Source organism: Aulostomus chinensis, chromosome 1 (genome assembly GCF_037954235.1).
Source record: "Aulostomus chinensis isolate RoL2024-O1b breed Wild chromosome 1, RoL_Achi_v1.0, whole genome shotgun sequence".
Classification (NCBI taxonomy): Eukaryota; Metazoa; Chordata; class Actinopteri; order Syngnathiformes; family Aulostomidae; genus Aulostomus; species Aulostomus chinensis.
In genome coordinates, this window is record NC_141320.1 from 28,705,339 (window position 1) to 28,719,333 (window position 13,995).

Consider the following 13,995-nt stretch of genomic DNA (forward strand, 5'->3'; position numbering starts at 1 on the left):
CTCAAAATAATGCGAAAGTGATGTCAGAAGAATTGGTAATGATCTCAAACTGATGGGACAGTGATGTCGTAAGAATTGCTAATGAACTTAAAATGATGCTAAAAGTAATGTAGTGATAGTTGCTAATCAACTCATTGATGCTTACAGTAATGTAGTAAGAGTTTCGAACAACCTCAAAGTGATGCTGACAGTCATGTAGTAAGTGTTTCGAACAACTTCAAAGTGATGCTGACAGTCATGTAGTAAGAGTTGCTAATGAACTCAATTTAATGCTACAGTGATGTCGTAAGAATTGCTAACAAACTCAAAATGATGCTAAAAGTAATGTAGTGATAGTTGCTAATCAACTCATTGATGCTTACAGTAATGTAGTAAGTGTTTCGAAAAACCTCAAAATAATGCGACAGTCATGTACTAAGAGTTGCTTCGAACCTCAGAATGATGGTAACAGTAATGGAGTGATAGTTGCTAATCAACTCATTGATGCTTACAGTAATGTAGTAAGTGTTTCGAAAAACCTCAAAATAATGCGACAGTGATTTCGGAAGAATTGCCAATGAACTCAACATGATGCTAACAGTAATGGAGTAAGAAGTGCGAATGTACTCAAATTGATGCTAAATGTAATGTAGTGAAAGTTTTGAATAACTTCAAAGTGATGCTGACAGTCATGTAGTAAGAGTTGCTACGAACCTAAAAATAATGCGACAGTGATGTAGTAAAAGTTGCTACGAACCTCAAAATAATGCGACAGTGATGTCAGAAGAATTGCTAATGATCTCAAAATGATGCGACAGTAATGGAGTAAGAATTGCTAATGTACTCAAAATGATGCTAATAGGAATGTAGTGAAAGTTTCGAATAACCTCAAAGTGATGCTGACAGTCATGTAGTAAGAGTTGCTACGAACCTCAAAATAATGCTACAGTGATGTCGTAAGAATTGATAATGAACTCAAAATGATGCTAACAGTAATGTAGTGATAGTTTCTAATAAACTCACAGTGATGCTGACAGTAATTTAGTAAGAATTGCTACGAACCTTTAAATAATGCAACAGTCATGTAGTAAGAATTGCTACGATTCTCAAAATAATGCGACAGTGATGTCGAAAGTATTGCTAATGATCTCAAAATGATGCGACAGTGATGTAGTAAGAATTGCTAATGAACATAAAATGATGCTAACAGTAATGGAGTGAAAGTTTCGAATAACCTCAAAGTGATATTGACAGTCATGTAGTAAGAGTTGCTACGAACCTCAAAATAATGCCACAGAAATGTAGTTAAAGTTGCTACGAACCTCAAAATAATGCGACAGTGATGTCAGAAGAATTGGTAATGATCTCAAACTGATGGGACAGTGATGTCGTAAGAATAGCTTATGAACTCAAGATGATGCTAAAAGTAATGTAGTGATAGTTGCTAATAAACTCAGTGATGCTTACAGTAATGTAGTAAGTGTTTCGAACAACCTCAAACTGATGCTGACGGTCATGTAGTAAGAGTTTCTACGAACCTCAAAATAATACGACAGTGATGTCGGAAGAATTGCTAATGATCTCAAAGTGATGCGACAGTGATGTAGTAAGAATTGCTAATGAACTCAAAATGATGCTAACAGTAATGGAGTGAAAGTTTCGAATAACCTCAAAGTGATGCTGACAGTCATGTACTAAGAGTTGGTACGAACCTTAAAATAATGCAACAGTAATGCAGTAAGAGTTGCTCCGAACCTAAAAATAATGCGACAGTGATGTCGGAAGAATTGCTAATGATCTCAAAATGATGCAACAGTAATGGAGTAAGAATTGCTAATGTACTCAAAATGATGCTAATAGTAATGTAGTGAAAGTTTCGAATAACCTCGAAGCGATGCTGACAGTCATGTGGTTAGAGTTGCTACGAACCTCAAAATAATGCGAAAGTGATGTCAGAAGAATTGGTAATGATCTCAAACTGATGGGACAGTGATGTCGTAAGAATTGCTAATGAACTCAAAATTATGCTAACAGTAATGTAGTGAAAGTTGCCAATGAACTCAAAGTGATGCTGACAGTCATGTAGTAAGTGTTTCGAACAACCTCAAAGTGATGCTGACAGTAATGCAGGAAGAGTTGCTACGAACCTTAAAATAATGCAACAGTAATGTAGTAAGAGTTGCTACGAACCTCAAAATAATGCGACAGTGATTTTTGGAAGAATTGCTAATGATCTCAAAATGATGCGACAGTGATGTAGTAAGAATTGCTTATGAACTCAAAATGATGCGACAGTAATGGAGTGAAAGTTTCAAATGACCTCAAAGTGATGCTGACAGTCATGTAGTAAGAGTTGCTACGAACCTCCAAATAATGCGACAGTGATGTCGGAAGAATTGCTAATGATCTCAAAATGATGCGACAGTGATGTTGTAATAATTGCGAATGAACTCAAAATGATGCTAACAGTCATGTCGTGAAAGTTGCGAGTAGCCTAAAAATGATGCTGAGAGTCATGTAGTAAGAGTTTCTAATAACCTCGAAATGATGCTTACATACACTTACTTACTTACTACATGACTGTCAGCATCACTTTGAGGTTGTTCAAAACACTTACTACATTACTGTAAGCATCACTGAGTTTATTAGGAACTATCACTACATTACTGTTAGCATCATTTTGAATTTAAGAGCAATTCTTACGACATAACTGTAGCATCATTTTGAGGTTAGTTTCAACTCTTCCTCCATTACCGTCAGCATCATTTAGAGTTTATTAGCAATTCTTACGAAATAACTGTCGCATTATTTTGAGGTTCGTAGCAACTCTTCCTACATGACTGTCAGCATCACTCTGAGGTTATTCGAAACTTTCAGTCCATTACTGTTAGCATCATTTTGAGTTCATTAGCAATTCTTCCGACATCACTGTCGCATTATTTGGAGGTTCGTAGCAACTCTGACTACATGACTGTCAGCATCACTTTGAGGTTATTCGAAACTCTTACTACATTACTGTAAGCATCACTGAGTTTATTCGGAACTATCACTACATTACTTTTTGCATCATTTTGAGTTCATTAGCAATTCTTACTAAATCACTGTAGCATCATTTTGAGATCATTAGCAATTCTTCTGACATCACTGTTGCATTATTTTGAGGTTCGTCGCAACTCTTACTACATGACTGTCAGCATTACTTTGAGGTTGTTCAAAACTCTTACTACATTACTGTAAGCATCACTGAGTTGATTAACAACCATCACTACGTTACTGTTAGCATCATTTTGAGTTCAATAGCAATTCTTCCAACATCACTGTCGCATCATTTTTTTGCAACTCTTACGACATTAATTAGCAACTCTTACTACATTACAATCAGCATCATTTTTAGGTTACTCGCAACTCTAACCACATGACTGTCAGCATCGCTTTGAGGTTATTCGAAACTTTCACTACATTACAGTTAGCATCATATTGAGTTCATTACATTTCTTACGACATCACTGTCGCATCATTTTGAGATAATTAGCAGTTCTTCTGACATCACTGTCGCATTATTTTTTAGGTTCATAGCAACTCTTACTACATTATTGTTGCATTATTTAAAGGTTCGTAGCAACTCTTACTACATTACTGTCAGCATCACTGAGTTCATTAGCAACTATCACCACATTATTGTTAGCATCATCTTGTGTTCATTTGCAATTCTTACGACATCACTGTCGCAATATTTTGAGGTTCGTAGCAACACTTACTACATGACTGTCAGCATCACTTTGAGGTTATTCGAAACTTTCACTCCATTACTGTTAGCATCATTTTGAGTTCCTTAGCAATTCTTACTACATCACCGTCGCATCAGTTTGAGATCATTAACAATATTTTTGACATCACTGTCACATTACTTTGAGGTTCGAAGCAACTCTTACTACATTACTGTTAGCATCATTTTGAGTTTATTAGCAACTATCACTACATTACTGTTAGCGTCATTTTGAGTTTATTAGCAATTCATAGACATCACTGTAGCATTAAATTGAGGTTAGTAGCAACTCTTACTACATGACTGTCAGCATCACTTTGAGGTTGTTTGAAACACTTACTACATTACTGTAAGCATCACTGACTTGATTAGCAACTATCACTACATTACTGTTAGCATCATTTTGAGGTTAGAAGCAACTGTTACTACATGACTGATAGCATCACTTTTAGGTTGTTGGAAACACTTACTACATTACTGTAAGCATCACTGAGTTAATTAGCAACTATCACTCCATTACTGTTAGCATCATTTTGAGTTCATTAGCAATTCTTCCGACATCACTGTCGCATTATTTTGAGGTTCGTAGCAACTCTTACTACATGACTGTCAGCATCACTTTGAGGTTATTCGAAACACTTACTACATTACTGTAAGCATCACTGACTTGATTAGCAACTATCACTACATTACTGTTAGCATCATTTTGAGTTCATTAGCAATTCTTCCGACATCACTGTCGCAATATTTTGAGGTTCGTCGCAACTTTTACTACATTACTGTCACATTATTTTGAGGTTCGTAGCAACTCTTACTACATTATTGTTGCATTATTTTAAGGACCGTAGCAACTCTTACTACATTACTGTCAGCATCACTTTGAGTTTATTAGCAACTATCACTACATTACTTTTTGCATCATTTTGAATTAATGAGCAATTCTCACAACATCACTGTAGCATTGAATTGAGTTCATTCGCAACTCTTACTAAATGACTGTCAGCATCACTTTGAGGTTATTCGAAACACTTACTACATTACTGCAAGCATCACTGACTTGATTAGCAACTATCACTACATTACTGTTAGCATCATTTTAAGTTCATTAGCAATTCTTCCGACATTACTGTCGCAATATTTTGAGGTTCGTAGCAACTTTTACTACATTACTGTCGTATTATTTTGAGGTTTGTCGCAACTCTTAGTACATGACTGTCAGCATCACTTTGAGATTATTCGAAACGTTCACTCCATTACTGTGAGCATCATTTTGAGTTCATTAGCAATTCTTCTGACATCACTGTCGCATCATTTTGAGATCTTTAGCAATTCTTCTGACATCACTGTCACAATATTTTGAGGTTCGTAGCAACTCTTACTACATTATTGTTGCATTATTTTAAGGTTGGTAGCAACTCTTACTACATTACTGTCAGTATCACTTTGAGTTTATTTGCAACTATCACTACATTACTGTTAGCATCATTTTGAGTTGTTCAGCAATTCTCACGACATCACTGTAGCATTAAATTGAGTTCATTAGCAACCCTTACTAAATGAATCTCAGCATCACTTTGAGGTTGTTCGAAACTCTTACGACATTACTGTCAGCATCACTGAGTTTCTTAGCAACTTTCACTACATTACTGTTAGCATCATCTTGAGTTCATTAGCGATTCTTCCGACATCACTGTCGCAATATTTTGAGGTTCGTAGCAACTTTTACTACATTACTGTCGCATTATTTTGAGGTTCGTAGCAACTCTTAGTACGTGACTGTCAGCATCACTTTGAGGTTATTCGAAACACTTACTACATTACTGTAAGCATCAATGAGTTGATTAGCAACTATCACTACATTACTGTTAGCATCATTTTGAGTTCATTAGCAATTCTTCCGACATCACTGTCGCAATATTTTGAGGTTCGTAGCAACTCTGTCTACATTATTGTTGCATTATTTTAAGGTTCGTAGCAACTCTTACTACATGACTGTCAGGATCACTTTGAGGTTCTTCGAAAGTTTCACTCCATTACTGTTATCATCATTTTGAGTTCATGAGCAATTCTTACTACATCACTGTCGCATTATTTTGAGGTTCGTAGCAACTCTTACTACATGACTGTCAGCATCACTTTGAGGTTATTCGAAACACTTACTACATTACTGTAAGCACCACTGAGTTGATTAGCAACTATCACTACATTACTGTTAGCATCATTTTGAGTTCATTAGCAATTCTTCCGACATCACTGTCGCAATATTTTGAGGTTCGTCGCAACTTTTACTACATTACTGTCGCATTATTTTGAGGATCGTAGCAACTCTTAGTACATGACTGTCAGCATCACTTTGAGGTTATTCGAAACACTTACTACATGACTGTCAGCATCACTTTCAGGTTATTCGAAACTTTTACTCCATTACTGTTAACATCATTTTGAGTTCATTAGCAATTCTTACTATATCACTGTCGCATCATTTTGAGATCATTTGCAATTCTTCTGACATCACTGTCGCAATATTTTGAGGTTCGAAGCAACTTTTACTGCATTACTGTCGCATTATTTTGAGGTTCGTAGCAACTCTTAGTACATGACTGTCAGCATCACTTTGAGGTTATTCGAAACGTTCACTCCATTACTGTTAGCATCATTTTGAGGTTATTAGCAACTATCACTACATTACTGTTCGCATCATTTTGAGTTCATGAGCAATTCTCACGACATCACTGTAGCATTGAATTGAGTTCATTAGCAACTCTTACTACATTATTGTTGCATTATTTTAAGGTTCGTAGCAACTCTTACTACATTACTTTCAGCATCACTTTGAGTTTATTAGCAACTATCACTACATTACTGTTCGCATCATTTTGAGTTCATGAGCAATTCTCACGACATCACTGTAGCATTGAATTGAGTTCATTAGCAAATCTTATTAAATGACTGTCAGCATCACTTTGAGGTTGTTCGAAACTCTTACTACATTACTGTAAGCATCACTGAGTTTCTTAGCAACTTTCACTACATTACTGTTAGCATCATCTTGAGTTCATTAGCGATTCTTCCGACATCACTGTCGCAATATTTTGAGGTTCGTAGCAACTTTTACGACATTACTTTCGCATTATTTTGAGGTTTTATAGCAACACTTACTACATGACTGTCAGCATCACTTTGAGGATATTCGAATCGTTCACTCCATTACTGTTAGCATCATTTTGAGTTCATTAGCAATTCTTACTACATCACTGTCGCATCATTTTGAGATCATTAGCAATTCTTCCGACATCACTGTCGCATTATTTTGAGGTTCGTAGCAACTCTTTGTACAAGACTGTCAGCATCACTTTGAGGTTATTCGAAACGTTCACTCCATTACTGTTAGCATCATTTTGAGTTCATGAGCAATTCTTCCGACATCACTTTCGCAATATGTTGAGGTTCGTAGCAACTTTTACTACATTACTGTCGCATTATTTTGAGGTTCCTAGCAACTCTTACTACATGACTGTCAGCATCACTTTGAGTTTATTTGCAACTATCACTACATTACTGTTAGCATCATTTTGAGTTAATGAGCAATTCTCACGACATCACTGTAGCGTTGAATTGAGTTCATTAGCAACTCTTACTAAATGACTTTCAGCATCACTTTGAGGTTGTTCGAAACTCTTACTACATTACTTTAAACATCACTGAGTTTCTTAGCAACTATCGGTACATTACTGTTAGCATCATCTTTAGTTCATTAGCAATTCTTCCGACATCACTGTCGCAATATTTTGAGGTTCGTAGAAACTTTTACTACATTACTGTCGCATTTTTTGAGGTTCGTAGCAACACTTACTACGTGACTGTCAGCATCACTTTGAGGTTATTCGAAACACTTACTGCATTACTGTCAGCATCACTGAGTTGATTAGCAACTATCACTACATTACTTTTGCATCATTTTGAGTCCATTAGCAATTCTTAATACATCACTGTCGCATCATTTTGAGATCATTAGCAATTCTTCCGACATCACTGTCGCAATATTTTTAGGTTCGTTGCAACTCTTACTACATTATTGTTGCATTATTTTAAGGTTCGTAGCAACTCTTACTACATGACTGTAAGCATCACTTTGAGGTTATTCGAAAGTTTCACTCCATTACTGTTAGCATCATTTTGAGGTCATTAGCAATTCTTACTACATCACTGTCGCATCATTTTGAGATCATTCGCAATTCTTCTGACATCACTGTCGCATTATTTTGATGTTCGTAGCAACACTTAGTACAAGACTGTCAGCATCACTTTGAGGTTATTCGAAACGTTCACTCCATTACTGTTAGCATCATTTTGCGTTCATGAGCAATTCTTCCGACATCACTGTCGCAATATGTTGAGGTTCGTAGCAACTTTTACTACATTACTGTCGTATTATTTTAAGGTTCCTAGCAACTCTTACTACATGACTGTCAGCATCACTTTGAGTTTATTAGCAGCTATCACTACATTACTTTTAGCATCATTTTGAGTTAATGAGCAATTCTCACGACATCACTGTAGCGTTGAAATGAGTTCATTCGCAACTCTTACTAAATGACTGTCAGCATCACTTTGAGGTTGTTCGAAACTCTTACTACATTACTTTAAACATCACTGAGTTTCTTAGCAACTATCGGTACGTTACTGTTAGCATCATCTTTAGTTCATTAGCAATCCTTCCGACATCACTGTCGCAATATTTTGAGGTTCGTAGCAACTTTTACTACATGACTGTCACATTATTTTGAGGTTTTTAGCAACACTTACGACATGACTGTAAGCATCACTTTGAGGTTATTCGAAAGTTTCACTCCATTACTGTTAACATCATTTTGAGTTCATTCGCAGTTCTTCCAACATCACTGTCGCAATATTTTGAGGTTCTTATTAACTTTTACTACATTACTGTCGCATTATTTTGAGGTTCGTAGCAACTCTTACTACCTGACTGTCAGCATCACTTTGAGGTTATTCGAAAGTTTCACTCCATTACTGTTAGCATCATTTTGAGTTCATTAGCAATTCTTACTACATCACTGTCGCATCATTTTGAGATCATTAGCAATTCTTCTGACATCACTGTCACAATATTTTGAGGTTCGTAGCAACTCTTACTACATTATTGTTGCATTATTTTAAGGTTGGTAGCAACTCTTACTACATTACTGTCAGCATCACTTTGAGTTTATTAGCAACTATCACTACATTACTGTTAGCATCATTTTGAGTTGTTGAGCAATTCTCACGACATCACTGTAGCATTAAATTGAGTTCATTAGTAACTCTGACTAAATGACTCTCAGCATCACTTTGAGGTTGTTCGAAACTCTTACTACATTACTGTCAGCATCACTGAGTTGATTAGCAACTATCACTACATTACTGTTAGCATCATTTTGAGTTCATTAGCAATTCTTCCGACATCACTGTCGCAATATTTTGAGGTTCGTAGCAACTTTTACTACATTACTGTCGCATTATTTTGAGGTTCGTAGCAACTCTTAGTACTTGACTGTCAGCATCACTTTGAGGTTATTCGAAACACTTACTACATTACTGTAAGCATCACTGAGTTGATGAGCAACTATCACTACATTACTGTTAGCATCATTTTGAGTTCATTAGCAATTCTTCCGACATCACTGTCGCAGTATTTTGAGGTTCGTAGCAACTCTTACTACATTACTGTCAGCATCACTTTGAGTTTATTAGCAACTATCACTACATTACTGTTGGCATCATTTTGAGTTTTTGAGCAATTCTTCTGACATCACTGTCACATTATTTTGAGGTTCGTAGCAACTCTTACTACATTATTGTTGCATTATTTTAAGGTTCGGAGCAACTCTTACTACATGGCAGTCAGCATCACTTTGAGGTTATTCGAAAGTTTCACTCCATTACTGTTGTCATCATTTTGAGTTCATTAGCAATTCTTACTACATCACTGTCGCATTATATTGAGGTTCGTAGCAACTCTTACTACATGACTGTCAGCATCACTTTGAGGTTATTCGAAACACTTACTACATTACTGTAAGCACCACTGAGTTGATTAGCAACTATCACTACATAACTGTTAGCATCCTTTTGAGTTCATTAGCAATTCTTCTGACATCACTGTCGCAATATTTTGAGGTTCGTAGCAACTCTAACTACATTATTGTTGCATTATTTTAAGGTTCGTAGCAACTCTTACTACATGACTGTCAGCATCTCTTTGAGTTTATTAGCAACTATCACTACATTACTGTTAGCATCATTTTGAGTTAATTCGAAATGCTTCCGACATCACTGTCGCAATATTTTGAGGTTCGTAGCAACACTTACTACATGACTGTCAGCATCACTTTGAGGTTATTCGAAACTTTCACTCCATTACTGTTAGCATCATTTTGAGTTCATTAGCATTTCTTACTACGTCACTGTCGCATCATTTTGAGATATTTAGCAATTCTTCCGACATCACTGTCGCATTATTTTGAGGTTCGTAGCAACTCTTACTACATGACTGTCAGCATCACTTTGAGGTTATTCGAAACACTTACTACATTACTGTAAGCATCACTGACTTGATTAGCAACTATCACTACATTACTTTTAGCATCATCTTGAGTTCATTAGCGATTCTTCCGACATCACTGTCGCAATATTTTGAGGTTCGTAGCAACTTTTACTCCATTACTGTGGCATTATATTGAGTTCATTAGCAACTCTTACTACATGACTGTCAGCATCACTTTGAGGTTATTCGAAACACTTACTACATTACTGTAAGCATCACTGACTTGATTAGCAACTATCACTACATTACTGTTAGCATCATTTTATGTTCATTAGCAACTCTTACTACATGACTGTCAGCATCACTTTGAGGTTATTCGAAACACTTACTACATTACTGTAAGCATCACTGACTTGATTAGCAACTATCACTACATTACTGTTAGCATCATTTTAAGTTCATTAGCAATTCTTCCGACATCACTGTCGCAATATTTTGAGATTCGTAGCAACTTTTACTACATTCCCGTGCAATATTTTGAGGTTCTTAGCAACTCTTACTACATGACTGTCAGCATCACTTTGAGGTTCTTCGAAACACTTACTACATTACTGTAAGCATCACTGACTTGATTAGCAACTATCACTACATTACTTTTAGCATCATTTTAAGTTCATTAGCAATTCTTCCGACATCACTGTCGCAATATTTTGAGGTTCGTAGCAACTTTTACTACATTCCCGTGCAATATTTTGAGGTTCTTAGCAACTCTTACTACATGACTGTCAGCATCACTTTGAGGTTCTTCGAAACACTTACTACATTACTGAAAGCATTACTGACTTTATTCGCAACTATCACTACATTACTTTTAGCATCATTTTGAGTTCATTAGCAATTCTTCCGACATCACTGTCGCAATATTTTGAGGTTCGTAGCAACTTTTACTACATTACTGTCGCATTATTTTAGGTTCGAAGCAACTCTTACTACATGACTGTCAGCATCTCTTTGAGGTTATTCGAAACTTTCACTCCATTACTATTAGCATCATTTTGAGTTCACTAGCAATTCTTACTACATCACTGTCGCATCATTTTCAGATCATTAACAATTCTTCTGACATCACTGTCACATTATTTTGAGGTTCGTAGCAACTCTTACTACATGACTGTCAGCATCACTTTGAGGTTGTTCGAAACACTTACTACATTACTGTCAGCATCACTGAGTTGATTAGCAACTATCACTACATTACTGTTAGCATCATTTTGAGTTCATTAGCAGTTCTTCCGACATCACTGTCGCAATATTTTGAGGTTCGTAGCAACTGTTACTACATTCCCGTGCAATATTTTGAGGTTCTTAGCAACTCTTACTACATGACTGTCAGCATCACTTTGAGGTTCTTCGAAACACTTACTACATTACTGTAAGCATCACTGACTTGATTAGCAACTATCACTACATTACTGTTAGCATTATTTTAGGTTCGAAGCAACTCTTACTACATGACTGTCAGCATCTCTTTGAGGTTATTCGAAACTTTCACTCCATTACTGTTAGCATCATTTTGAGTTGTTGAGCAATTCTCACGACATCACTGTAGCATTAAATTGAGTTCATTAGGAACTCTTACTAAATGACTGTCAGCATCACTTTGAGGTTGTTAGAAACTCTTTCTACATTATTTTAAGCATCACTGAGTTTCTTAGCAACTATCACTACATTACTGTTAGCATCATTTTGAGTTCATTAGCAATTCTTCCGACATCACTGTCGCAATATTTTGAGGTTCGTAGCAACTTTTACTACATTACTGTCGCATTATTTTGAGGTTCGTAGCAACACTTACTACATGACTGTCAGCATCACTTTGAGGTTATTCGAAAGTTTCACTCCATTACTGTTAGCATCATTTTGAGTTCACTAGCAATTCTTACTACATCACTGTCGCATCATTTTCAGATCATTAACAATTCTTCTGACATCACTGTCACATTATTTTGAGGTTCGTAGCAACTCTTACTACATGACTGTCAGCATCACTTTGAGGTTGTTCGAAACACTTAATACATTACTGTCAGCATCACTGAGTTGATGAGCAACTATCACTACATTACTGTTAGCATCATTTTAAGTTCATTAGCAATTCTTCCGACATCACTGTCGCAATATTTTGAGGTTCGTAGCAACTTTTACTCCATTACTGTGGCATTATATTGAGTTCATTAGCAACTCTTACTACATGACTGTCAGCATCACTTTGAGGTTATTCGAAACACTTACTACATTACTGTAAGCATCACTGACTTGATTAGCAACTATCACTACATTACTGTTAGCATCATTTTAAGTTCATTAGCAATTCTTCCGACATCACTGTCGCAATATTTTGAGGTTCGTAGCAACTTTTACTACATTCCCGTGTAATATTTTGAGGTTCTTAGCAACTCTTACTACATGACTGTCAGCATCACTTTGAGGTTCTTCGAAACACTTACTACATTACTGTAAGCATCACTTACTTGATTAGCAACTATCACTACATTACTGTTAGCATCATTTTAAGTTCATTAGCAATTCTTCCGACATCACTGTCGCAATATTTTGAGGTTCGTAGCAACTTTTACTACATTCCCGTGCAATATTTTGAGGTTCTTAGCAACTCTTACTACATGACTGTCAGCATCACTTTGAGGTTCTTCGAAACACTTACTACATTACTGAAAGCATTACTGACTTGATTCGCAACTATCACTACATTACTGTTAGCATCATTTTGAGTTCATTAGCAATTCTTCCGACATCACTGTCGCAATATTTTGAGGTTCGTAGCAACTTTTACTACATTACTGTCGCATTATTTTGAGGTTCGTAGCAACACTTACTACATGACTGTCAGCATCACTTTGAGGTTATTCGAAAGTTTCACTCCATTACTGTTAGCATCATCTTGAGTTCATTAGCATTTCTTACTACGTCACTGTCGCATCATTTTGAGATCATTAGCAATTCTTCTGACATCACTGTCGCATTATTTTGAGGTTCGTAGCAACTCTTACTACATGACTGTCATCATCACTTTGAGGTTATTCGAAACACTTACTACATTACTGTAAGCATCACTGAGTTGATGAGCAACTATCACTACATTACTGTTAGCATCATTTTAAGTTCATTAGCAATTCTTCCGACATCACTGTCGCAATATTTTGAGGTTCGTAGCAACTTTTACTCCATTACTGTGGCATTATATTGAGTTCATTAGCAACTCTTACTACATGACTGTCAGGATCACTTTGAGGTTATTCGAAACACTTACTACATTACTGTAAGCATCACTGACTTGATTAGCAACTATCACTACATTACTGTTCGCATCATTTTAAGTTCATTAGCAACTCTTACTACATGACTGTCAGCATCACTTTGAGGTTATTCGAAACACTTACTACATTACTGTAAGCATCACTGACTTGATTAGCAACTATCACTACATTACTGTTAGCATCATTTTAAGTTCATTAGCTATTCTTCCGACATCACTGTCGCAATATTTTGAGGTTGGTAGAAACTTTTACTACATTCCCGTGCAATATTTTGAGGTTCTTAGCAACTCTTACTACATGACTGTCAGCATCACTTTGAGGTTCTTCGAAACACTTACTACATTACTGTAAGCATCACTGACTTGATTAGCAAC